Source organism: Pleurodeles waltl, chromosome 6, assembly GCF_031143425.1.
Source record: "Pleurodeles waltl isolate 20211129_DDA chromosome 6, aPleWal1.hap1.20221129, whole genome shotgun sequence".
NCBI lineage: Eukaryota > Metazoa > Chordata > Amphibia > Caudata > Salamandridae > Pleurodeles > Pleurodeles waltl.
The window spans coordinates 1,194,651,204-1,194,677,813 of record NC_090445.1 but is presented as its reverse complement, the minus strand read 5'-3'; the positions used below and the strand labels follow the sequence as shown (position 1 = coordinate 1,194,677,813).

The 26,610-nt window shown below is 42.1% G+C and overlaps 1 long non-coding RNA gene across 1 annotated transcript; it reads right to left on the bottom strand.

Annotated features, from left to right (window-relative positions):
• Positions 1 to 3,449: 3,449 nt before the first annotated feature.
• Positions 3,450 to 8,027, bottom strand: LOC138302115 (uncharacterized). The gene is made up of 3 exons (XR_011205282.1): positions 7,978 to 8,027; positions 7,276 to 7,340; positions 3,450 to 3,544 (listed from the first exon to the last, which is right to left on the bottom strand). It is a non-coding gene; the product is annotated as an uncharacterized lncRNA (long non-coding RNA).
• Between the last annotated feature and the right edge of the window lie 18,583 nt (positions 8,028 to 26,610).

Here is a 26,610-nt window from a genome sequence, read left to right as displayed (position 1 = left end):
TTATTCAGAAATTCCATTTACTGAGTCCAAATTGTTTGGAGTGGGTCTGGATGTGATGGTACAAAAAGTGATAAAGGAAAAGAAAAGCCTACGTCCCTTCAAACTTCCAACAGGGAAGACATCATATCTTACGAAACAATCATTCAAACCTTAGGCGAAACATCCCCTTTGTGGCCAGGACTGTGGTCAGGGGGCCATGTTCATTACCAAATCCTGACTCCTTGCTTCCCAAGACCCAGGACAGTCTCAAAAGTGGCTAATCCAGTGTTTTGGGCAAGATTGTGTCTATTTTCTATTCTATGGAAGAATGGATCTCCGACCAGTTGGTCCTTACAATCACAAAGACCAGATATGTCATCCCATTCATGAATACTCCTCTGAGGGATCGGTTTATTTCTACACCATTACCTACAGAAGAGCAGAAGCAATGAGCCATGCTTTTTTGGAGAAGGAGTCTACTGTACCAGTTTCCCATTCTCCCATCAGACAATACAAGGATTTTACTCTGCACTGTGTCTGGTGCCAAAACCAGACAGCTCATTTTGATTCATAATCTGAAACCACTGAACAAGTATGGTCTGGTAGAGACTTTCTGGATGGTGTCCCTTCAGCCAATATTCTCATTGATAGCAGAAGGCGACAATGGATTTGCAGGATGCTTACTTCCATGTGCCCATTCATCCAACCAGTCAGAAGTATTTACGTTTTGCAGTGGGGACTCGTCATTTCCAGTTCCAGGCTCTGCCATTTGGGCTACAACGTCTCCAAGGGTATTCACAAAGATATTTGTGCCAGTTGTAGCATCCCTTCTATTGAAAAGTTGTACTTGATGGCTGGTTATTTTTTGCATATTCCTTCTCTAAAGTGCAGGCAGATGTGGAGATAGTGACTGTACCCTGTAGAGATTGGGGTTTTTAATCAACTTTCACAAGTCCTCTCTTCTGCCTACATAGATCAAGATGTTTATCGGAGCCCAGTTCAATACTTTGGTGACGCAGGTTTTCCTAACTCAATCCAGAATCACAGCAATATGTTCTTCCATTCTTCACTTACTGAGTCACCCTGCAATATCAACTCAAGGCTGGCTGCATGTTTAGGGGTTGAAGGCAGGAACCATGGTGGTGGTCCCCTGGGTCAGTTTTCACTTGAAGCCCATTGTGAATCATCTTATTATTCACTGATCACCAACCTTTAAGAATTTTTACACCCTGTTGCCAGTCCCTTCCCAAAGCCGAGTTGCACTGGATTGATGGTTTGAAGAAAACAATCTTTCGAAGTGTTCTCCTTTGAGCTTTCCTCCCAATTACAAATTATCACAGTGCCAGTCTTTAATAATGGGGGGTGGATTTAGGTGATGAGGAGAAAAATAGGGGAATGGATGCAGGTAGAGAGAAGACATTCCTCCAATTAGGAGTTGGCAGTAATTTGGATAGGACTACAATGTCACTTCAGTCAACCAGAGGGTGCCAATATTGTGGTACACATGGCAACCAGGTTTCCTGGTGTTATTTGAATCACCAGGGTGGTACCAAATCTCCCAGTCTTAATTCCTTGGGAACCCAAGTATTTGCCTGGGTCAAGTCTCATCTTGTAGCTCTACTGGATATATATATAATAATATATATATAACACAAAAGAAAAAAATATAATACTCGCACACTCAGGATTCAAGGAAAAGCAAAAATCAATTTAATCCAAACACAACGCGTTTCGGCTGACACAGCAGCCTTGGTCACGTGATAATTTCCACCAGTTGACCACCACTAAATACCATATTAGTCATAAACATAGAAATAAGACAAAATAAACACCACATACCACTCACCGTCTTTGCATATACGAACATAATGTCAATACTGATGGTAAATCCAATTGGTACCACAGAAATAACTTAATATATTCATGGTGTTGTAAATTATACATCACCAAGATCTTACTAATGGCCATAAAAGTATCTACATTACTATATAAAATGTTCTTATCTGGAAAAACTGCAAAGCGGGTCACCCAATGATAACGTGAAAAGATAAGGAGAATTAATAAATGAAGGCAAGCAGAGTTCAATAGTTTTCCATCCGACCCATTATATCTGAAAGGAATATATACACAAATAAGTCAATAAAAAACACAAAACTCAAAATTAAATCAATAACGAAATACATAATCAACCATCACATCACTTACAGATTTCATCCATGATTCAGTCATGTAAGTCATAAATTCCATAAGTTAACTCTATATATACTAAGACCATATTATTTACATACTCCAATAGATCATAACACATTCATTAAAAACCAATTTGTATAATCTTGTCACAGTTCATAGTATCCTAATACTTGTCATACAGGTGAGTATTTAATTCCTACCCCATATACAAAGCTATCGGGGTCTTGGTTTCTAACTCTAAGATATATATTGACTCTTTTTTCCTTAGTGTTAACTCTCTGTTACCTCCTCTATGATATGGAGGAACATGTTCAATGCAAAAATGCGATAGTTTAGTACAGTCAGAATTCTGTTTCTCCTCAAAATGCCTTGCTACCGGATAGTGCTCATCGTTTGATGTAATCGCACGCATGTGCTCTAAAATCCATTTCTTAACACTATGTTTGGTGCTACCGATATACCTTCTCAGGCAGGGGCATTCTAATATGTAACATACGATGAGCACTATCCGGCACTATTGCTCGTGCCGGTACTTGCACCACCCCTTTGGGCTGATCGAGTTCTGTTTTCGAGCATTTGGATTTATATATATATATATATATATATATATATATATATATATATATATATATATATATATATATATATATATATATACATACACACACACACATGTATTACCTTCTGGCTGTTGCCACTAGACAGTTATAGATAGGACCTAGAGCCAGATTTAAGAAAGGTGGCACTGCACTAGGTGTAGCGCCACTTTTCTTGCGACCCTTAGCAGCCCCCTAAGGCCACCATGTGTGTGCCGTATCTAAGATACAGCGCAATATGGCGGTAGTTAGGGAACTAGTGTCAGAATTTTCAAATTAGTTCAGAGCTTTGCAGGATTAGAGTAAACATTTTTGACGCTAATCCTGCAAAGCCCATTGTAAACAATGGTGTGCATCCTTTTAACGCCTGTTCTGAGCAGGCGTTAAAAGACCAAAAAAAATGATACAATCTCTAAGATTTTTTTTGCTCTGCCTTTTTGGCCCCCCTAACAAGGGAACACCCCCTTTGCATACATTATGCCTGCCGCAGGCATAAGGTAGCGCAAAGGGTTACAAAGTGGCGCAATGTATGCATTGCGCCACTTTGTAAATTTGGCGCCACAATTTTGGCCTCATTGGGCCACATTAACGTAAAACAAAATTACACTAATGTGGCGCAAGGAGGCACTGGGGGCTCCTAAATCTGCCCCCTAGTTTCTATAGGAAAAGCAGTTTTTTACTTGCCTACATATTTGGCTCCGGTTGACGAATCTTCACTAAATTTTCCCAAGTCATTTCGTCACCCCTCCTGCTATGTCCCACTGTGGTTACATGTGGACCTAGGGTGTACATGGAGAAGAAAATTAGAGGATTAATACTTGTGTAGTTGTAAAAGGTATAGGAGGAGGTCCAGTCTTCCTCTTCTGTGCACTCTGTCTTTCACTTTCATTCTTTCTCATCCTCTTTACCACAATTTCTGACCTCAGCCTCTACCTCCCTTCTTTATCTCAGTACCTTTTCTTTGCCTCTCCCAGTTTTTTAGTCATTGTTTTTACATGTCTCCTTTTCCTCTCATGCATCCACTCCAGAAGCTTGTGTTTGACCTAAAAAGCTGTTGGGTCCATTCAGCCTTTCATCCTTCTGAAGTCACCAAAATGAGTATCATTGAGTTAAGTAACAATATATATCCGTTACTCAGTGCAAAGATGCTCCCAAAGAGTGAAGACACATTTTAAAAATGCACTTTATGTTATCTTATTTCATTGGTCTCTTATCGTCAATGCCCTGCTTCCTCTCCGCACCATTCTTGCTGGCTCTTTCCCTCACTTAGGGCCAGATGTACAAAAATGCAATTTTGCATTACTTAAATAGCGACTTCATAGAAATTGCTATTTAAGAAATGCAGAATGCGATGTACAGAGATACCGAAATCCCTTTGCATTTGAGTCAATAGGCCGGTTGTGCATTTCCTAAATAGCAATTTCTTATTAAGAAATCGCCATTTAGGAAATGCAAAACAAGTTATAGCAAAGAGCATAAGGCCCCCCTCGGTGCACCCCAAAAATAGGGGTGCACTTGTAGAGCACACATATGCCTAAGGGGCACGAGGGTGCTCTATTGCAATTAAAAAATAACACATTGTGGTGCTTTCTTTAAATGGCACCTGGTTACCACCAACTTCAAGTTGGTGTTAATTGCATCTCTTAAATGCTATGTCGCATTTAGGAAATGCTTTGTACAATAGAATAGGAATTGCAAATAAGAGATCCCTATTTGCGATTTCCTATTCTGGGAATCGCAAATTGTGATTTCTACAGGGTAGAAATTGCAATTTGCGATTCCTCAAAGGCCTTTGCACATTATAAAAGGCAGTTTTGCATTTCTTAACAGCACGAAATACCGATTTGTACCGTTAAGAAATGCAAAAGGGCTTTGTACATCTGGCCCTTGCAGCCCTTTCTCTCGAGCCTTCTTACTTTCCTTTCCAGTGTTTCTCTTTCGTTAGAAATTTCAAATGGCTCCCCTTGAGGTGAGGCTCTTTCATTCCGGTGTCCTTTGCTTTCTGATATTTGTAGTTCTGCATTTATATCAGAACATGCAAAACTACAAAACCAGAATGCAAAGGGAAACCAGATGAATTACTAGAACCACTGATTTGAAACAAATTCAGTCTCACTCATCTTTCTCTAACTTCCTTCCAGTTCTTCCTCTGGCCTCCTTCCCATTCTTATTCCCCTTGTTTCTCATCTTTTGCCACGTGTATGTTTCCATCTATCTTAAGGTGTCTCCCTTCTTCCCCCATAACCGTCCTTTCCAATTCTCCAGCTTCCATCTAGTTACATTACTCCCATTGTCTCTGTTACTGTGTTTATTAATTTCCCAAATTGTCAACCCCCACACTTCGGAGAAGTAAGACATCGTGCAGCTGCTACACAATTCAGGAAAAGAAATCTCCTGATAAAGTGACATATTGGAAGTAAGCTTGATTTGACTTGCATTGTGTTTAAGACTTAATGCTCCTTGACCTGTCTTTCACCATTGCTGCCATTAATCAGTAAGATGCGCTGATAAGAAACATTTAATGTGAAGACCGCCTAAACCAGAAAGAGGAAATTTACATTTAGTTTTTAGGTTAGATTTAGGACAAAATATATATACTATTATAAGACAGGAGCCTGTATAATGAAATCACTTTTACTGCTTTATTTTTACAGCACTTTCAAATAAAGCACTACGATTCCTAGAATCCTGTATTCTCAAGCAGGGAGCATTAATATCCGAGAAAGACACCCAATACTATAAATAGTCGTGGTTCCCAACAAACGTTGTATTTTCTTGCTAGTTGCAAGTTAAATCTATGTCACATCTGTGATCTGTGTGCTTTTTTGCATCTTGATTTTGTGCTTAGATTTTTTTGTTTTATTTTTAGTTGACTGGGAATAGTTTGAATCTAAAAGAGAGCGTGGAATTTGCTTAGGTGAATTGTTTAAAAGGAAGACGAGGCTGCTTCACTTTAGCTACTTGCTTTAATAGCTTATGCAGGGAAAGGGGAAAGCCAGTGTGGCAGACTTTTCATTGAAGATTTCGATTTTTGTTTTTTATGTTAGAGCACGCTTTACATGGTTTGGGTCTTTAGTTTCACCTGTTATAGAGATTATAGGGCATATTTATAAGCCCCTAGTGCCACCTTGCGCCACATAAGCGTCATTGTTTTTTAACGCTAATATGGCCCAACGAGGCCAAAATCCTCGCGCCACATTTACAAAGTGGCGCAGTGCATGCATTGCGCCACTCTGTAACCCTTTGGGCTACATTATGCTTGCGCCAGGCATAATGTGTGCAAGGGGGACATTTCCCCGTTAGAGGTGCCGAAAAAAGGGTACAAGGAAATCTAACAGATTTTCATAGGTGCAGGGTCATGGGGGCTGACAGGCAGGGTGGGGGAGTGTTGTGTACTCCCTTCAGTGCACATGTGCGTTTGGCTGAGTGTCTCCGGATGGCCAAAAACACATGTGCACTGAGCTGTCTCAAACACAATCTGCATTGCTGGGTTGGAGACAGAAGGCACATACTCCAAATCTGCCTGGAGCACAAAGCCAAGGCGTTCGGCCATTCCAGATGATGCTGTCATGGTGCCAGCATCATGACAGCATTGTTAGGATTGGCCGTAGGGCAGCCAGTGAGCCTGTGCCTGTCAGCAGTGGCGACCTGAAGAGCGGCGGCGGGATCGAGGTACATATATGTTTTTATTTTTTTTTGTATGTTTTGTTCACCCCCACCACACCACTTTGCCCCACTGCCAGCCATGACTGATATTAAGACCAAGATTAAGGGCTCTTTTGATTGGGCAACAAGAAAGAAAATGAGGGCAAAATGTTCAAAGATGGTGCTTTCCAATAAAATTGCAACAGAACCATTTTTGGTTCTTGGTTTTTGGTACCTTCCTGCCAAGGGCTTTATGCCAGGACAGCATATTGGATGCTTTCGGTCCTGTTCCCAAGATGCTATTCTTGGCAGAACAAGCAAAAACTTTGGATGAAGCTCAGGGTACTGATGTGTGTCTGGTTGGGCTCAAAGAGTAATTTGCTTTCTGGGAAACGTTAATGCATGATTATCCTTTGAGAGGTGTAAGAGCTTGGCCTTACGCAAGGACACCAAATTTAGGGATCCTTTTTGGGGATGAACTCATAAAAGAAACTGGACAGTCTGTCTAGACTTTCACATCTTTGGCTAAAGCCCATTCTTCTCTTGTGAGAATTTTTGGGCAGGCCTCTCACAGGGCCCATAGATTTGGGGGTTGGTCTACGGGACAGGCAGTCTTCTTGAGACCCTAGCCTTTCAGGCAACATTTTAGGTGCTCTAAGCCCACATTCTTCCTGCAGAAAATGGGGGAACGCTTGTATGTTAACAGTGCCAAGCAAGAGGTGGAATTCAAGGTAAGCATGCTTCCCTTTCCTCATGTAAAAGTGTGAGACAGATTGGTTCAATATACGCATTGTTGAAATAATATTGAAAATGGTCCATGGATGTGTCAGACAGTTCAGGGGTTCAGATAGAGATTTATACTAACCCAGGGCAGAGAACAACCGCATTGCCCATGCTGTTTTCTCTTTGGTTGCTAGTGAGGCTCAGGAGCTGTGGAAAAAGGAGACAGAGTTTGTGTGCTGCACGTGGAAGGCTTTATCAGCAATATTTTTCTAGTGCAAAAAAAATAACGAAAAATTTAGACCGGTAATACATTTGAGAGACCTGAATTGGTATGTTCTTTTTTGACATTTCAAGAAGTTGACAGTGGTCAGACAGTGACAATATTCCAGCACCACAAGAAGTAGCTACAGTTACTGTGGCGGGGGACCCTTCAGATGCACGTCCCATCATTTTGGTCTGTCCTTGTCACGGATTCGGGCGGGTCTGATCAGGACTCTGGTTGGGACACCCCTTGAGGTTACCGAATATCCTAAAGAGGTAGTGTACTGGGGCAGAAGAGCAGCTAAAGGCATACACGGAAAGGACAGCTATGGACAGGCACAGGAAACAGGAAAGTAAAAGCAGATCAACCCTTGTGTGAACAAACAGGAAAGAGATTACTAATGGACAAACATGCTGGGGTTGTACACAGAGTAGGGCACAGAACTTCCCACAGTGACAGGGAATGTCAATGCCTCTGTGCAGTTTGCTCTTACAGATAGTCACCCTGCCAGCCCCATAGAAAGGAGGCAGCAGAAGTGATTCGGTCTCTGGACCCTAGAGCACAAACAAGGATAGTACTTACATACACAAGACATGCTCTTTTGGGTCCAGCTGGAAACACAGTGGCGTTCCTGGAAAAACAGCAATAGCACACTGTCACTGTTAGGCACGAAAGACAACTTATAACACTAGACCAGGATGGGGGCTGGGATTGCCTCCTGGAAACCAGGAGCCAACCCCAGTACAAAGGAGGACACTTATCCACTGGTGAAGACTGATAGAACACTTACCAGACACAAATACCGAGAGGAAACAGAAACAGAAGGAACAAACTAAGAGACAGAGGCAGGAACTGGGAACAGGCTCAGGCTGAAGCAAAGGAAGGACTAGGACTGGAAAACAGGGCGCAATCTTCTGGCTGGGACAAACAGAGACAGGACTGGGAAACTGAGAGCAGGCTCTGGCTAGAACAGGCAAGGACAGGGCTGGAATACAGGGAGTAGGAAATAGCAGTAAACAGGACTGGGAAACAGAGAGCAGGTTCAGGCTGAAACAAGGCAGGAGCAAGACAGAGAAACGGGGAGCAGGCTCTGGAAGAAACAAACAGGAGCAGGGCAGAGAAACAGGAAACAGGATAAAGAACAGGAACAAAACTGGAACACCATCCGATAAGGGGTCTGTAACACAAAGGAATCGAACTCCAATGCACGACGGGAATCTTGAGAAAATGGCTGCTTATGAGCAGTTCCAAGCTGCAGGAAACCCCTGGTGGAATCACATGACTTGCCTGCACAGGAGAGGTCTCAGGTGTGTGTAGTTTCAGACACTGGCAAGTGCTGGAGCAGAGGAACCAGTGAAAAGGAGCAACTGGACTTCTCCTATAGAAAACAATGGGAAACAGAATCCAGGCTTTCCTGACTACCAGGCTGTGCATTATGGGACTTGCAGTCCCAGGAAGCAAATGTAATACTACAAAAGCATACCATGGCGAAAAGAGAAACAAACGGGAGTCAGCAAGGGACTCTAGATAAGTGTTCAAGGTGATTCCCAGGCTTCCGACACAGCTTCCCCTTACAGCGCCCCCTAGAAATGGGACAACAGAGTCGTAACAGTCGTAAAGGTGATTTTCCTGGAATAGGACACATTTCTGTTGTTAGAACGGGTGCTGTAGTTGTGGATCTGATTCAGGTTTTGGCGTTTGTAGTGAATATGAAGAAGTCAGATCTTGTTCCTTGTGGACTCAGAGAGGCTGTCTCTTCAAGAGGCTAAACTGAAAATAATCAAGAGGAATTTGAGGATGACTCTAATTCAGCACCTGTTTTCTTGGCTCTGGTTGGCAAGGCGCCTAGGTTTTCTCTCATCTTCAATTCAGGTGATTTTTCCCAGGTCCTCTATATTACAGGACGTGTAAGAGCTTAAAGATACAACAAGGAGTCTGCAATATGCAGAGATGGTTTGTTTGGTTCAGAAAGCAAAAGAGGAGATAGGGTGGTGGTTAGACCATATAAACACAAGAAACGAAAGAGACATGTTTCCTATGTCCTCAGATCTTGTATTAGTCTGATCTTGGTTCAGAGTCAGAAGTCTAAGGGGATGGGGTGCAAGAAACGGCATGTTCTCAAGCGGACCAAGATGGTCCAAGAGTGAGCCACTAATGCACATAAATTGCTAAGAACTTCTTGCAGGCTCCTTTGCAATTCAAAGTTTAGTAAAAGACATGGTGAGATGTGCAGTGTGGCTTCAAATGGACAATCTGATGGTAGCCAGGTACATAAATAAGCTAAGAGGGTCAAGGTCGTGAATCTTGGCACAGCTGGCCAAGTCACTGTGGACGTTCTGACTCCGGCAGGGGATTTCCTTGATGGCAGAATATCTTCCAGGACCATCCAACATGGTGGTAGGCTGGCATTCGATGTGTCAATAAGACTGCTATGACTGTCAGTTGCACCCTTATGCCTTCAGGGCTATAGTAGAATTGTGTGGCCCCTTTGATGTAGATCTATTTGCCTTAAGACTATCATGTCAGTTGAGCAAATATTACAGTTGGAGGCCAGAAATGGTAAGACTGCCTACTGATGCCTTTCAAGTTTTTCTACCTTCCCTCATGATCCCCAGGTCTGTTTATCAGGTTCGCAAGCCCTAAGTGAGGGTGGCAATTGTGACTTCTTTGACGGTGAATTGCCCATTTCTGATCCTGCTAATTCCAGGATTGCAGAAGGATCCTGGTGGGCAATACCACAGTTTAGTTTCTGAAGTCAAAGCTAGCGGTGGTGGCTTGGAATATCTCAGACACCTAAAGAACTGCCAGATTGGAGTCAGATTCCAAATCTATCATAGCATCTTGGCAAAAGCCACAATTAGAGCTTTCAAGTCAATTTGGGATGAAGCTGGTGTTTGGGTAGGGACATTCATCCCATTTGTTTCGTTGTGACAAGTGTTCTGAACCTCTTGTCTTCCTTGGAAGCAGGTCAGGAACTTTACAGTACAGTTAACACTACAGGTCTTCAATTTCAGTAAGGGACCAGAAGTCTGAGGGTAAGCCAGAATGTGAGCATTGAGTTAGGTAGATTATTGAAGAGGATTAGGTATAAGAATACTTCTAAACCTACATAGTCTTTTCTGTGGCATGTTAATTTGATGTTTCAGTCTCAGCAGGATAATGACAAATAGTCAATCAATAGTCTGTTGGCTAAACTGGTAACATTGTTATGTTTGGTTTCTCTTAGAAGAGTGTCTGATGTTAGAGCTTTTTCTGTATCTGCTATGCATTTTGTGCCAGTTTATGTACACTTTACAATTACCAGGCATGCAAAGAATTGTTCTTCTACTATTGAGTTTCCTTCTGTTCCGTTACCTTTAACCATGAGAGCTGGAATGTCTTCAACAATATATACTGGTAATTGAAGGGTGTAGGTTGGTAGCCCCACAGTTTTTTTCAGCATTGTGGAAACCCTTTACCCCAGCATAGTCACCCCTTCTGAGTTGATGGGTAAATGGGGTAATGGCTTTAGCGGGTGTAGACACAAGTCAGTTTAGTGTTCACTCAGTGTGAGGAGCTATCGTTTCAAAGGTCTTCTCGGCTGGTGCCAGGCAGAGAGATAGTCTAAGGTCAGCAGATTGGTGAATGGTTTCTACATTTAAAGATTTTTTTGTAAACCTATTAAGCATGCTGCAAAGGATGTGGTGGAGAAGAATTGATCTTGCATAACAAAGACTCCACCCTTGTATTACAATTGTAAATTATCCTCACTATTAGTGAAGGAGAGTCCAATTTTATTAAAGACAATAGAGATGAACAGTATCCTGCTATTATATGTCTAAATATTTATTTCCTAATGCTGTGCTATGTAAATAAAGCAGGAAAAGAGACGGCATAATATTCACATCCATTGTCTTTAATAAAATCTGAACTCTTGCTCACTAACAGCTAGACAAATCTAGTATTCTCTCTCTCTCTCTCTCTCTCTCTCTCTCTCTCTCTCTCTCTCTCTCTCTCTCTCTCTCTCTCTCTCTCTCTCTCTCCTCCCTCCCTTCCTTCCTCCCTCCCTCCCTCCCTTCCTCCCTCCCTTATATGAAGATGGGTAAAAACGTAGCAATGTATACAAATAATTAACTTTCTTATTTGCGCAGAGCTTGTTTGATTTTGATCAAATCCCGCGCTTTGCATCAGGTAAATCCACATGATGAAATTCATACCTGCATGTTTGGGAGAGGACAGCAGGTAGCCATGGACAACAGACAGTGAATGCTGCTGAGTCTGATGTGGGTGATAAGAGTTATACTCAATTCCTTTCAAATATCACCCTCTGCTCTGGGGCCTCCTTGTAAGTCTCCGTCTCTGTCTGCTTCCATTCATTGAAGGTTAGGCGAACAGGCCATGATGAAATGACCAAACAGGTACACAGAAGTTGATAAATGGACATGCTCAGTGTATCTACTTACAGCGTATGATCTAACATCTGAGAAGATGCTTATCACACGCACAGTGGTCCATCCTCTTGCCTCTTCTCCCTTCCCGATCCCACTTGTCGCAGATTCAGTAGATCAGTGAGGCTTCTAGATCCCACCCCACTCTGTGACTAGAAGGCAAAGGTGCACCATAGCTGACTTTCATACAATCTCCTATAGTACAAGTTTTAAGCCTAGAGCCCAAGTCGTGCCCAATCAGCCAGGGTGCTCTATGTCACAGGGAAAGTGGTCTTGCAGCCTGACTAGCTAGAGAGGCCAGGACTGAATCTGGACACGCCCTGGAAAACCTGTGACAGGCGTACGAGCACTGCTGCATGAACTTGTTTACTAGTGCTGTGACTGCGCATAAATAACTCGAGGGTCACAGGAATCTTGTAGTAATACCACAGTCACTACAGTACACTCGTATGTGTTTAATAACAAAAAACAGACCAAAAGCAGGAAATATGGAGCTGGGGATTATGCGCCTCAATGTACTTAATTACGAACTGCATTGTTTGTGATTACTTTTTGTTGAAATCTTTTTTGTGAGACCACTTGCAGGTCACTTCTCTCCCCCATGCAAATCATTGCCCCTTAGAGTACCCTGTGGTCTCACAGGAATTCAACCTTTCCCCATTACTCTTTAACGTTTAAATGCTTACTTTGGCCTCACTGTTACGCTCTGTGACTGTAAAGTTTTACTTGTCAGCTACTGATACACGTTTCTTGTTTAATCTAAAAAATCCACTAGTCCACTTTAGTCCATCTGCTCATTCTCAGAAAGTCCTGGTCAGTGGTCTAACCATTGCATCATTGGATGGAATCAAACTTTCTAAAATGTAATCCTGCTAAGGCAGGCCTCCTCATTAATAGACACTCGCCCACCAACGTCAGTCCTACTACCTAACCTACAATCATAGATTAATCTCCAAATCCTATCACCTTAGTTAAAAATCCGGGTATCTATATAAACTCCATGGTTTCTCTCTTATGTTCCAGACTACAAAACTTGGCAGCTCTTGCTTCTTGCAAATTAAGCATTTGAGGAAAATTCTCATGTTCATTGCTTCTGAATTCCTAGGTTGTCTAGTAAAACGTGTCCTTAAAATCTAGGCAGAATGTAAGAATGTAGCTAAAGCAAATACAATCACTTCACTTGTCTCTACTTTAAAAATACTTAAAGTTACAAGGTAGTGAGTGATTGGGCCGCAAAGATCTGCACACTGAAATAATCCAGCTTTTTCTAATGCTAACATATCCTTTAAAAAAACTTAATTTATCTTCAGGTTAACACATAAATTGCAAGCTGGACAGAGGTGAGATCCAGATTCTTTACAGGCCCACTTGTATGTAAAATTAGTAAGAGAGAGTACCCCGAGATGAAACTTGATGAACAGACTTTTAGAAAAAGGAATCTTTATTTTGTCCATATAATATTCAAACATTGGAATCCATTTATGGTCTAAGAATCACAAAAGAGCGTTTGCAGAACTGCGGGGCCCACCTCAAACAGTGACACAGTTTAACAACTAAATAGTCAAAATCTGTGACTCTCTACAGTGCGTTCCCATTTATGTAGAGGCGATTAAAGCACTAATGACTAATTAATTCAGTTACTAGTGAACAGTGTTGGCGCAAGCACACAACCTTGCCTTATATCTGTATGTACCAAATGCTCCTTGACAGCTCAGAATTATGCCTCCATCATACCTATGTATAATTGGCATAATGCTGCCTTACAATAGTACTTAATATCTGTTCTGGGACGCCATTTAACTTAAAATCATCTTTAAAACAAATTTGTGGATTCTAAAACAAGACCTTTGTTTTTTTAGGTTTTTAATTCAAGACTGCGCTCGGTTCAAAATCTTACTGATTTTGCCAGGATAGTTTTTAGGCCCAGAGGGATTCTAGATATTAGGAGAATATCATCTGTATATATTAATGCAGGTATTTCACATTCTGCTAAAGTCATTAAGACAATTATTCAGACAACTAATGGTGTAATTTATATAAATAGTGAGCAGTGTTGTCTCAAGCCCACAACCTTGCCTTACACCCTTCAGTACTGAAATGTCCTCTGACAGCTCCACTTTATTTCCCCATCACACCTGTGTATAACTGTACGTATGCAGTCTTGTAATTTATAATACCTGTTCTGGGATGCGGGGCGAGTGCACCACTTTCCAGGGAGTGGTAAATGGAACTAAATCAAATGCAACCCTAAGATCACACATTTCCAGTTCATTAGGGCCAAATAAAACGTCTGATCAATAGTGCTCACATGATAACTAAAGCCTGCTTACAGATTAGAGATCAGTTGCTTTTCCTCAAGCCACTCTTGTAACTTGTCCAATACAGCTGCTTACAAAAACCTTTTTGAAGACTGTCCAACAGACTAATAGGGCGGTATTTGGCAGGACAATCCTCCTTATCCTTGTGTGTATTGGTTTACTGCAGGTCAGAGCGCTGTCAATGCTTCAGGATCTGGATTGCTGACAGTGTATCATTCAATGGAAAAACAATGGTGCAGGATTGCTGGAACAAGGGCCAATTGTCATTTCAATTAGAAATTCAGAGGGGATAGCACAGGAGTTGGAATTATTAAATGAATAAAGTTCTGAAAAATGTAGTTCTCACATAACAGGTTGAATATTACACTCAACCTGACCACGTGCATTCAGTTCCAATGTGCAACTATGTACAAGAAGGAATGGCTGTCCTTCCTGGCCATGGCCTCAAGCACATACCTCCACTTGGGCTCCTTCCACTCTTTACGGCTGGTTGCTAATACCAACTTATAAACTTTACAAAAATGTACTATTGCTTCCCATGCATGTCCTTTAGCGCCTTAACTAAATTGTTTTTTGCTTTACAGCAGTTCTTAATGTACATAGTGGGTTGCTTCCAAAATGTTAATTTAAAGCTGGAGCCCCAGGTAAAATGTTACCTCAGAGTTAAAAAAAAAGGCTAGTGTGAAGGTCCATGATCGGACTATCCCTCATAAGAAGGTCTACATAAGTGGACAGCGCAGCAAAAGGAGTTCCGTAAATGTCCAGCACATTATATATATTTTTAATTACAGTTAACCATTTAGCCCCTGGGACCCCTCGCTCCCCCCAAAATTGTTGGTGATTTTAAGGGTATTTTTATCAATTCTATTCAACCCACCCAGATCATCCTGTAGCAAACCCTTTGGGAACACTGACAGGGAACAATTGTTGCTTCTGGTTCTATAGATGACTGCCATATTGCTTAAGGTGGGCCAAACCCTGATATCTAGCAGGAAGAAATCAATAGTACTCCAGTATTTCCCTCTTCTTTTATTCAGTGTGGTCTTAAATATGAAAATGTCATCTATCAAGGTCTATTTGATACGTTTATAAGACATCAGCAGAAGGTACAAAATACAGCTGCTCATCTTCTACATGGACTCGGTGGAAAGAGCTAGTTAACCCCTACACTCAGGAGTCTCCGTGGGCTTTGCTCAAAAAAGAGAGTACTTCACCATTCTTCCACAACTTTTCTAGTTCTTAAGTTCCATTTCAGTGTTCCACAATTCTCCCCACACTTCCTTTGTCAATGGCAACTACAAGTCCTTTGGACTAAATCTCATTCTGTGAGGGGGCCTTGTCAATTGCAAATGCTAAGGAATGGAATACATTTCCCCTCTATTATTAACTTTCCTTTCCACCAGTGGCATGAGGTCTCTTTAAAAAAAAAAAAAAAAAGCCCCAGTATTCTACTGGTTTTGATTGTTGGGGTTTTCGTTCTTTTTCTGTCCGCTGTAGTACCACAAAACAAGATGTATGAGTGATTTGAAAATACTAATAATAACAAACACTCACATCTGTCAGACCCGACACATGGGAATTCTGCAGTTGTCTAACCATGTATTAGAATTAGGCAAAATAAGGCAGTCACGAATCTGAAGGCTGTTTCTAAATTCAAAGAGCATTGCAAAGAATCTCAGCTGTCCAGCAGTCAAAGAGGAAGTAAAATGTGTACTTGAAATATAAGCATAATAACAGAAGTAATAATACACAGTACATCCACTTTTATAGAAGACTCGGATCCAGCCAATACGAAATGGAAAGGCCATGATGGGTCGTTCTCTTTGATGTGCGGATTCATCTCTCTGTTGAGATGTCTTTTCTTTATTTAAGTTTGAGCCATGGCGTTCTTTGGCTCGACAATGGGAGCAAGGTCAGTGTGGCAAGGCATCCCTTAGAGAAAACGTAAGGGTAACATCACAACCAAATTACAGAAAGGGTTAAGAAATAAAGAACTGAGTTCCAAAGCAAATTTAGAAAAGGGACACAACTTTAGTAAACAAAGTACTTCATAAAGGGTATCAACAGGATGAAAGAATGAAAAGCAACAGTAAAAACAAGTTTGATAAAACTTGAGGAGAAACTAGGAAATGAATTAAAAATTATACAAAAATCAATCACATCATTACACAAACTTTTCATTAGGGTGGCCTTGCATTGATATGGGTAATTGAAGGGGAAACAACCAGATTCAGGAATATACAGATGGGTAGGGCTGAAAATTAGTCAACTGCCCTGATTTAAGTTGTGGCAATCTTCAGAACCTTCAAGGCAACCTTAGTTCAGCTACGATAAATGGTTAAGGGCAGTACGCAACAACTAGGTCATTAGGGCTCGATGGCGAACAAGCAGTTTCCCAATCAAGGAGAGGTCGGAATGACCCAGACAACTAGGTCAAGAAATAGGCTTCTCCAATTCTGGAACAAATCCTAGACACACAGAATCTAGACATGGGGCAGAATGACCTTTCAGCCTTCTCTGTCGGGCAACCAAATATCTTCTTGCATCATTCAGGGAAGCTTCTTGTTATGCACATAATGTAAACATACACTATATGGGGGAAAGGTGCATAAGAGGGGCTTAAGGGGCAGTGGAAATGGAGAGGAATGCAGATTGGTAGGGGTCCCAAATGAGGGACCGCAGAGTATTTAGTAAGCTTACCAACACTTCTGAAGCCTTTCAAAACAGATAAAGGGAGAGAGAATGTGCGTTTTTGTCTGTGTGTATGTAAACATTTGTGGTGAAATCCGATAGACACTTCACCATACCCGACTGAAAGTAACGGTACTCAACTATGTACCAGAAAATAAATGTATTAAAGGGGTGTAACGCCAAAAACACCCCCGTGAAGCTACGACAAGGGGTTTTAAATGGAGAACTAGCATACTATTGGGGGGTGATACAAAAACACTCTGTAGAAGAGACTAAATGCGTCCCCACTTCAACATTTACTCCAAGGTGTCACGGGACTCTACACATTTGTGGGTAAAATATAGATGTGCAGAAGAGCTCTAAAACTAAGAAGCTCGAATCACTCGCAGGTCCACCAGCTGCAAATCAGTGCAATTCAACTACAATTCAACCCCATTTCAAAGGTATTCCAGCCAGCTTGGTAAGCGTTTTCAGAACTCTGACTGGCTTAAGGAGCACTGGTTAAGCAGCAGACTCCTTTGTGGAATTTAACTAGGTGTGATCAGTTACAAAATGCCCAGGCATAGCTCACATTAAGTAAATACCAATCATTCCAGAATATTTCCTTCTCTTTTGATGCACAGCAGCACATATCCTCCCATGAAGACTGGCCAACAGAGTAAAATGACATTAGCTCTGTGGCTGAAGCGTGTTGTGTCGTAGGTTTTGAAAAAGAGAGAATCACAGTAGGTAACTGCAGCAGGAGTACGTAGGCACACCACATCACGTCTCAAATGCTGTAAAACGAAAATAGGTAGCTCAAATAAAATTGCTAATTTGAGTTTATCATGACGGATTATATTTGAGACACAATTTTTGTTGCATTTTTCAAAACTGAGACCGGTGTAATTATAACATTTCATTTTAAAAGAAGCATAGGTGTGCAACAAGTGACTTTCAGATATCAGTGCACTGTGAGGTGAGCTGACATATAGGGAAGGGACTTAGGGGATAAAATACCTTTGCCACAGCTTTCATACCTGGGCCATCAGCAGCAAAAATATTGTTGACGTCCACATTGTGTGTTATTAATATTTTAGCAGGCCTGAGCAACAGATTATACGCAAAGTACTGGAGGCTGCATGATTGGCAGAAAAGCAAACTGTTTTCATATGGCACATGGACCTGGTCTTCATGACCTGAGTCCACAAGGTAAACATTCCAGAGTTTCACTTATACAAAATGGGAGGGGGAACAGGCAAAATAGATATTCTCGCACACCCCTATTAGCTGTCCCAAATCACATTTGGAGTTTTAATCTCCTAGGTTGAAAACCATGTGCAGACCATCTCCTTTTGTTTTGTTAATGCCTGTTTTGTACCTTCCTAGGAAATCTAAGCTCTCTTTTTGGAGTTCTAGTCCTACCCATCTAACTTGTCCAACGAAGATATTATACCTACTCAGGAAACCTCTTTGTCAGAAGGAGAACTTCAATCTTTCGATAGATACTTAATTTAAGGTCATCATCACCATAATGACAACCCAGGTACCATAGCCATCTTTGTCTTCTATGTCATTTTCCGCTCATATTCAAGGTAAAGGTCCGGTTGCAGGGCTGTCAAGTAATACAAATCACACACCACAACACCTGACCTGTCAAAATTGACATCTGTACAATTTTGTAACAAGGGTATTGCCTAGATACCTGCAGGTGCAGGTTCAAATTTAGTAACTGAGAAGGCTCCACCTCTATCCCATGGGCTGTATCAGGGTCACCCACTAGTTCCTTATGCACATCCAGATGTATTCTAGGATGTACTGATGAACTCCACCCTAGGAGAAGAGCAACACCTAGAAGCAAGACATCAATTAAAGTGGCAGACACACAGCCTGAGATCTCAATCTCTCCTGCCACCTAGGCTTCCCAGAAGGTTTTAACTGTACAATGTTCCACAGGGTCTCCATTGTCTTCAGTATGAGGAAAAGCCAATCTCCAGCTCACATATAGGATCAATTTACCTACAAGCAGATTCTTGGACCAGTCTTTGGACCTAGAAAACCCCATCAAAGCACGTGGCATGGGGTCCTCTCCATTGGGGCTAGCTATAGATCTCACAGGTTCTCAAGAAGGGGTTGATAGCTCCATGCTGCAGAAACCTGTTTTCATCCTCACCTATGCCATGTCCAGATCACATATTGAGAGTCTCTGAGGCTGAATTTCTTGCCTGACAAACAAGTCGTTTCAGGACTGGCACACATACACACTCTTATGTGTAGTACACTCTGTCAGTGTCATGTAGGAATCTGCCTGGGTTAGTTTCCTGGACCTTGTTTCATAAACAGATCCAAGCTAGACATGGCAGCTACAGCATCATCATCAAAGACTTCCCCTGCCCAAGAAGGTAACATGTGGCTCACTGATCTCAGCTGGTTTGCTGGACCTTGTGTCAGAGTCAGTACTTTCAGAGATTCTTAGAATTATAACTGGGGCTCTGAATGCATGGTTACAAATCAGATATGGACCAATCATTACCGAAGATACTGGAATTTAGCATCAGACAGCCACTATTCTCTGGGCAAACAACCCCTGCCCATTCACCTCAGTCCAGGGTAATCTGGGCCAATGGGCGCGCATGCTCAGTATTGTGGTTGCAAGTTATCCTAGACGTTTGTCACACTGTAACCATATCAACTATGCAAACTTGTATGCGCTTCACATACTGTGTGAACTCTATAATTATAATAAATTAGAACTAGCATTACACACTGGTTAATCTAAGTGTTGGCGCTGTAATATGAGTGATGAAGGTAACATCCTTAAAGGATATGTAAGTCACTCTCAAAATCATGAATCTACTTTGGGGTGGAGATAATGTCTTAGTTTGAAGATGGACAAAAAGGTACCAAACCAGTAGTACATGTATTGTCAAGGCTACGTCTCGCACCAACAGTAATAACTCAGTCCCAAAATTCTGAACTTCATCTAATTCTCTCATACCTCACTAAAGATTCATTATCATTACATCTTTCGTCCCATTCACTACTTATGAGGTGTTCCTACCTCTGGACAGAAGGAAAAGTCTTGGAAATATACTGTTAGCTGACCCCCACCTGTCCACGTGGGCCCTAGGAATTTCTAGCTAGCACAGTATTCCTCCCATTTTTTTTCTCTTATCTCGGACTGTTACAAAAACCTGGATGAATGAAATTTCTGCTGAAGTAGGATTTTTAACATTAAGGGGGTCATTCCGACCCCGGCGGGCGGCGGGCGCTGCCCGCCGGGCGGAAACCGCCCAAACACCGCACCGCGGTCAAATGACCGCGGCGGTGATTCTAACTTTCCCGCTGGGCCGGCGGGCGATCTCAAGAAGATCGCCCGCCGGCCCAGCGGGAAAGTCCCTGCAAAGAGGAAGCCGGCTCCAAATGGAGCCGGCGGATTTGCAGGGGTGTGACGGGTGCAGTTGCACCCGTCGCGATTTTCAGTGTCTGCAAAGCAGACACTGAAAGTCATTATGGGGCCCTGTTAGGGGGCCCCTGCACTGCCCATGCCAGTGCCATGGGCAGTGCAGGGGCCCCCAGGGGCCCCACGACACCCGTTCCCGCCAGCCTCTTCCTGGCGGTGTAAACCGCCAGGAACAGGCTGGCGGGAAGGGGGTCGGAATCCCCATGGCGGCGCTGCAAGCAGCGCCGCCATGGAGGATTCCCTGGGCCAGGGGTAAACCGGCGGGAAACCGCCGGTTGCCCTTTTCTGACCGCGGCTTTACCGCCGCGGTCAGAATTGCCCATGAAGCACCGCCAGCCTGTTGGCAGTGCTTCCGCGGCCCTCTGCCCTGGCGGTTTCAAACCGCCAGGGTCAGAATGAGGGCCTAAGTCCTGAGCCCTTTTGTGGGAGGCATGGAATTTTCTGGATACACAATGTGGGAGCCTCTTAGGAGGCAGAATGCTTAAACAATAATCCAAGTTTGGCTATCTGGTACGCTTTAGAGACTAGAAAACTGTACATTAGATAAGAATGCCTTTCTCCTGTAAGCACCTTACCTGGAGTCCACTGTTGGTAAGCACTTTACTTTTTGTCTTCTGCGGTCCAAGATATATCTTAATTCAGCATGTGGGCGCCAAGTGTGCTGTTAGTTAGCTCTTGCACATCTGTATATATTTTGTTCTTTTGGCCTGAGCGTCCTTGTTTGTTTTGTGATGGGAGCATGGGTCATTTGTTGAAGTGAGTATCATCTGATTCTGGTGTCAGTAAGCACACTAAGAAATGCCACTGAGGACATAAGAGGAGGTAGTGTTCCTCACAGTTCTTGAATGGTAGGATTTTTTGTCAACTTGTGCTATGGGCTGGGCTTCTCATGCGCATGTGCATATTTTTGCTCTATGTTTTGATATTAACAGAACATGGGTTTGAGCACTGCTGAAAGAAGCATCATCCGAAGAACTAATATCCATCCTTTTCCCAAGCATGTTCTTCTCCCAGAAGAAATCAGGCGAGAGATATGGAGAGCTGTGTGTGGAGGACTTTGAGGAGGATTCGTATGATCATTTTTTAAACTATGACCTCTATGCAGCTTCCTCCTCCTCCTGTTTTCTGGTCCGAAACACATAAGGAGTCTCTGTCTGACTATTCTGCCTCTGAGGTTGTTGAGGGGTGGAAGGTTTTTCTTCTGATCAGAAAGGAAAATAAAAAGATAAAAGTGACTTAGGATTTCTACGGAAGATCTCCTTCAAACATTATGGAGCCAGTGCTTAGACAATTTCGGTGTATTCCTTCTTTGGGTCAAACTATTCATCACTATGAATATAATGTAACCTAAAGAGAATGGAAGGGCAGAGCCCCCATTAACATACTTAGATTTATGTGTAGGTTATACCCTTTAGAGTCCTGTAGCAAGTTTGGTTGGCTGAACATCTATGGCAGAGGGGGGTATTCTTAAGGAACCTACAGGAAGAATGCTGGTTTAGCAGTCAGAAAGTCCTCTACTGAATCACCCTTGGCCATGACAGCTGGCATTCAAGGAGCTTATACCTCTTAGTCACACATCTCCAAATTTAAGGAATCCTTATAAAGCTATATAGGTTGGCTCTCGGTGTTCTGCTTTGTTGGATGCCATGGAAAAGAAAATGAGATTCTAATCTGACAAATCTAATGATACACTGCATTCTTCAGCTTTGGCAGAAGGAGACGCTTTGCAGCTCGAATTAATCTTTTTGCAAATATTGGTATACTGATTCAGCCCAGAATGCTGAGATTGTCTGTCTTCCAACTGAGGGAGTGAAGCTCTTTTGTACAGAATAGTGTCATGAATTAAGGAGGGTACAATAAATAATTCATGCATTCTTCATATATAAGAGGAATATTTGCCCATATATTGGTTGTGTGGATATTATAAGGGAATTAGATTTGTTGTCTTACAGCCCTGAAGAAGTCCTCTTCTAAGGACGAAAGGTGTGGGCTGTTTGCTTTGCTGTGAATATGTGCTGCTCTAAGAAATAAAAAAGAATAAAGAGAAGAGTTTAATGGAACTACACTGAAGTGTTGCACTTTTTTGATACTGTTGATTGTGGTGCACCATAATTATTTGTATTGCTGTATGTTCCTTCCTTAAGGAGGGAACCTTGGCAGCAGGTGTTGGTATGAGTGCACACATTATAAAAACATATGTATATATTTAATATGATTTGATTTCCTATTTTGAATTTCTAATATATTTGAAGGAATAAGGGTCAGGGGAGTTAAGCGATAGCCCGCTGCAATCTTTTAGGATAATACACTCTTTTGTACAGAGCTGGAAGAAAAACTCTATTAGTTAAGGAAAATAAATATTCCTCTTCTTTTCGGCAAAGGGCTTTAACTTCTGTTTCTTCCTTTCAGCAACCACTTAGAAGAGTTTCTTCTCAAAATCAGCCTTTCAAAGCAAGAAGGCAGCCATTTGCAGAACTTCTGACCTTCTTCATCTTAAATGTTGTTTTCTTAAGATAGCTGGTTTCGATATTTTACACTAGCCAGCCCTTGGCATCCCTACCCAGTATTAGCTCATACACTGATGGGGATTCTGTCCAGGACAAATAGGATCAGTATTACCAGATGTTGAATGCCACAGGACCAATAGTACAATGTAAGGTTCAGGTCATAAGAAAACAAAATTTTAGGTAAGGGGCTTGTACGGTATGGCGACTGGTCAAAAGATCGAACAGGCTCTAGAATCTTAATTATTATACACCTCTTTGGGGGTCCCCTGCACTATCTGAGGTGTTTAATGATGCAGGAGGATAACAGTGGGCACAGAAGGGGGTCATGGTAAAGGGGGATCTCTTTGAAGGGAGGATGCTCTCCTTTAGTGATCTCCAATGTTTGATCTGGTGACAGCAGATTTTTTAAAATTTCTCCAGATTCTGGATTTTTGTTAATAAGATGGATCAGACTCAATTCTCACCTGACCGGGTTCCTTTAGTCGATGTTGTTGTTAAAAAAAGCAAGGATTGGGACACTCCACTCATTGTTATTAGAAGGATTACCTGACAACCTGGAATTCTAAAACTCTAAAAGGTAAAACAGGCTTGGGATTGAAGGGTTACTTCTCCAGGAGTCATTAGATCTTGGTAGCAGAGTATTGATTACAGCTGGGCTTAAGAGCCAGCATTCTAAAACAATATTTGATCTTTATTACACGCAGGTTAAATTGAGTAAATGGGGCAGGAAATCTGACAGATGTTATTGATGCAGAGCCGAGCAAGCGGTTGTTGTGCATATATAACTCACATACTCGGCTTTGGCTACTTTTTTACGAGACATCGGTTCTTTCATTGGCATGGGCATAGGGGAAGAGGTACAAATCATTGCCTCAAATAGGCTATTAGGGATAATCAAGGACCTTCCTGCCACAAAGATTTTGTACAAGGACTCGTATCTTGTATTTATTGCTATGTCAGTGACTCGTATGTGCATTGTGTAAGACTGGCTAAAACCAGATCCCCCTACATTTGCAAAATGGAGATCTATTTTACAATCAATTTACTATCTGGGGATTAATTTGTATAGCTGTAAAGGGAAGAAGGCTCAGAAACATGGGACTCAGATTTTGTCTCCTATGTCTAGGCGGCTAGAGCGTATGAATTAGGGGAATCCATGCGGTTATTTATATTTCAGGCAAGATCAAGGAGCATTAAGGATTATGATATGGTGAGATCAGAGATTAGAAATAATACATAACTCTGCTCAGCTCCCAGCCAATGAGTTTAATAATCTGAGATATATTTTTGTTTGTTTTTCTAAATTTTGCTGTAACACTGTGTGTTTTGCTTATGAACTTAATGACCTAAAGGATCGATTTGTACTTTGGACAAAGATTGTCTTCATGAATTTACAATGACATGTTCTGCCTTTTAATTATTATTCATGTAATGTATTGTTCTTTGTCCCTCTCCCCTCAATTGTTAAATGTATTTTTTTTTTAGAAGTCCCTCCTCGCCCAACATGTCTCAACATTCATTTTTAGCTTAAAATGGCCTCATATGGCCAAATCAAAACTGTCAGTTCAGGAAAGATTTATCTCTGATGCCTGGGCCCCTAATGTGTTCATGGATGGTTATCTCACAGATTTAGCATTCTTTCCTCCAGATTCCGGGACAAACTTCTGCCTCGTCTTCACAAACCCTTCTAATGTTTGGCAATGTGTCAGGCAAGTCAGTCTTTTCTGACAAAAAGGAAATGACGCCAGCTCATCTAAATGAACAATATATGAGAGTTTACGCAATCGTTTTCCTGGTTCCTAAAGTGTCAGGAGGATTCAGACTTGTAATTAACTTGAAGAATGTCAACAGTTGGATTCGGAAGATTGTGTTCAAGATGGACACTCCTCAGAGCATTAGTCCTCTCATTCCAGAGAAAGCCTGCATAATGACAATAAATCTTTTACCCACACACCTTTTCCTATTCCCATAGCAGAGTGCCATCAGACGTTTCTAAGATTTTGCCTGTTTAGGAATTGTTATCAGTTGAAAATATTGCCCTCACAATTGCCAAGAGTGCTCACAAGGATGGCCCTGCCTCTTAGCCACTCTGTTATATGATCAGGTTTGACATGTGTTTCCTACGTGGACGATTGGTTATCTCACACTTTATTGTCAGTGAGTCCTTGAAGGTCTTGAGTCTCTCTGGTGTGTTAAGCTCATCGAGGCCTGCTTTGCAATCTACTGAAATGTCACCTGACGTAGGGTGACCAGACCTTTAAGGCCAAAAACTGGGACATTTCACAAAAATACAAGAAGGACGAAAATTGTAATTCAACCCAGCGCACAGAATGACAGCGCTCATCAGCATAGAATTACAGAAGAGGCATTAAGAACAAAATAAAATGCAATTTTTAAAGCCAGTATAATGCCTATTAATTAAATTACTTTCTGATAACACCCGCTGTCTCTTCTTTAGAAAACAAAAAAAATCACCTCCCACAGTTTTCAGGCGACCCCCCCACTAGAAACCGGGACAGGAGTTAAATTTCCCAAAATCTGCTGGGACAGCTGGGGAAAAAAGGTCACTTTCCCAGCAAATGTGGAATGCCTGGTCACCCTAACCTAACCCCATCACAAGAAAGAGGTTCAGATTTAGAGTATGGTGATTGTTAGACCTGACAGCCTTAGGATGGTCTTCCCTCAAACCTTTTGCCTGCTTTGCCTCACATCTGCTGATCTGTTTTTGTTGGCCTTAGGACTCTGGGCACTTTACCACTGCTAGCCAGTGCTAAAGTGCATGTGCTCACTCCCCTAAACATGATAGCAGTGGTGTATCCACAACTTGCATATTTAATTTACTTGTAAGACCCTAGTAAAGTGTGCTATATGTGCTCAGGGTCTGTAAATTAAATGCTAATAGTGGGCCTGCAGCACGGATTGTCCCACCCACTTAAGTATTCCAATAAACATGTCTCAGGCCTGCCACTGTAAAGCCTGTGTGTGCAGTTTCACTGCCATGTCGACATACCATTTAAACCCCCTTGTCAAGCCTTAAACCCTCCTTTTATCACACATAAGAAACCCCTCAGGTAGGCCTTAACCAGCCTGTATGTCAGGGTGCAGTGTAAGTAAAAGGCAGGACATGTGCTACTTAGTTTTACATTTCCCCGTAGTGAATAAAATCGCAAATTCATTTTTCTCCACTGTGAGGTCTCCCCCTCTCATAGGACAGCATTATGGATTCCTTAGTATAGTTATTAAGTGTAATTCCAGATTGAGGAGTAGTACAGTCATGTTTGATACCTGATACCTATGGACTTGTAATAATAAATCCTCTTTCATGATAAAGTTGGACTTATGATTACAACTTTAAAAATGCCACTTTTGGAAATTTGGCATTTGTCTGCACTTAAGCCCTCTGTGTCTGCTGCCTGCCTCCAACACACATCTGGCTTGGGTGACAGCTGGTCTTTGTGCATTCCCACTAGACAGTCATACACAAAGGGCGCTGAGGTGTGCCATTTATATCCTGATGGCCCATCACCAGCCTGATGGGCCTTCTTGAGCTACATGGAAGGAAGGAAGGAGCTGACACTTGCACCAGTATAGGGCTGTGCCTGTCCCCGCACAAAGAGCTGCATAACCCCATGTATTGTGTCTGGAGCCAGAGAAGGGAGGTCCTGTGTGCACTTCAAAGTCCCTCTTTGAAGTCATCCCCATTTCAAAGGCATTAGTAGGTATAAGAACTGGACTTCGGACCCTAGCAAATCAGTACACTTCTGGACCTGAGAATACTCTATCAAGAAGGACTGCTGTGCTGCTGTGCTGCTGAAAGAACTGACACTCTA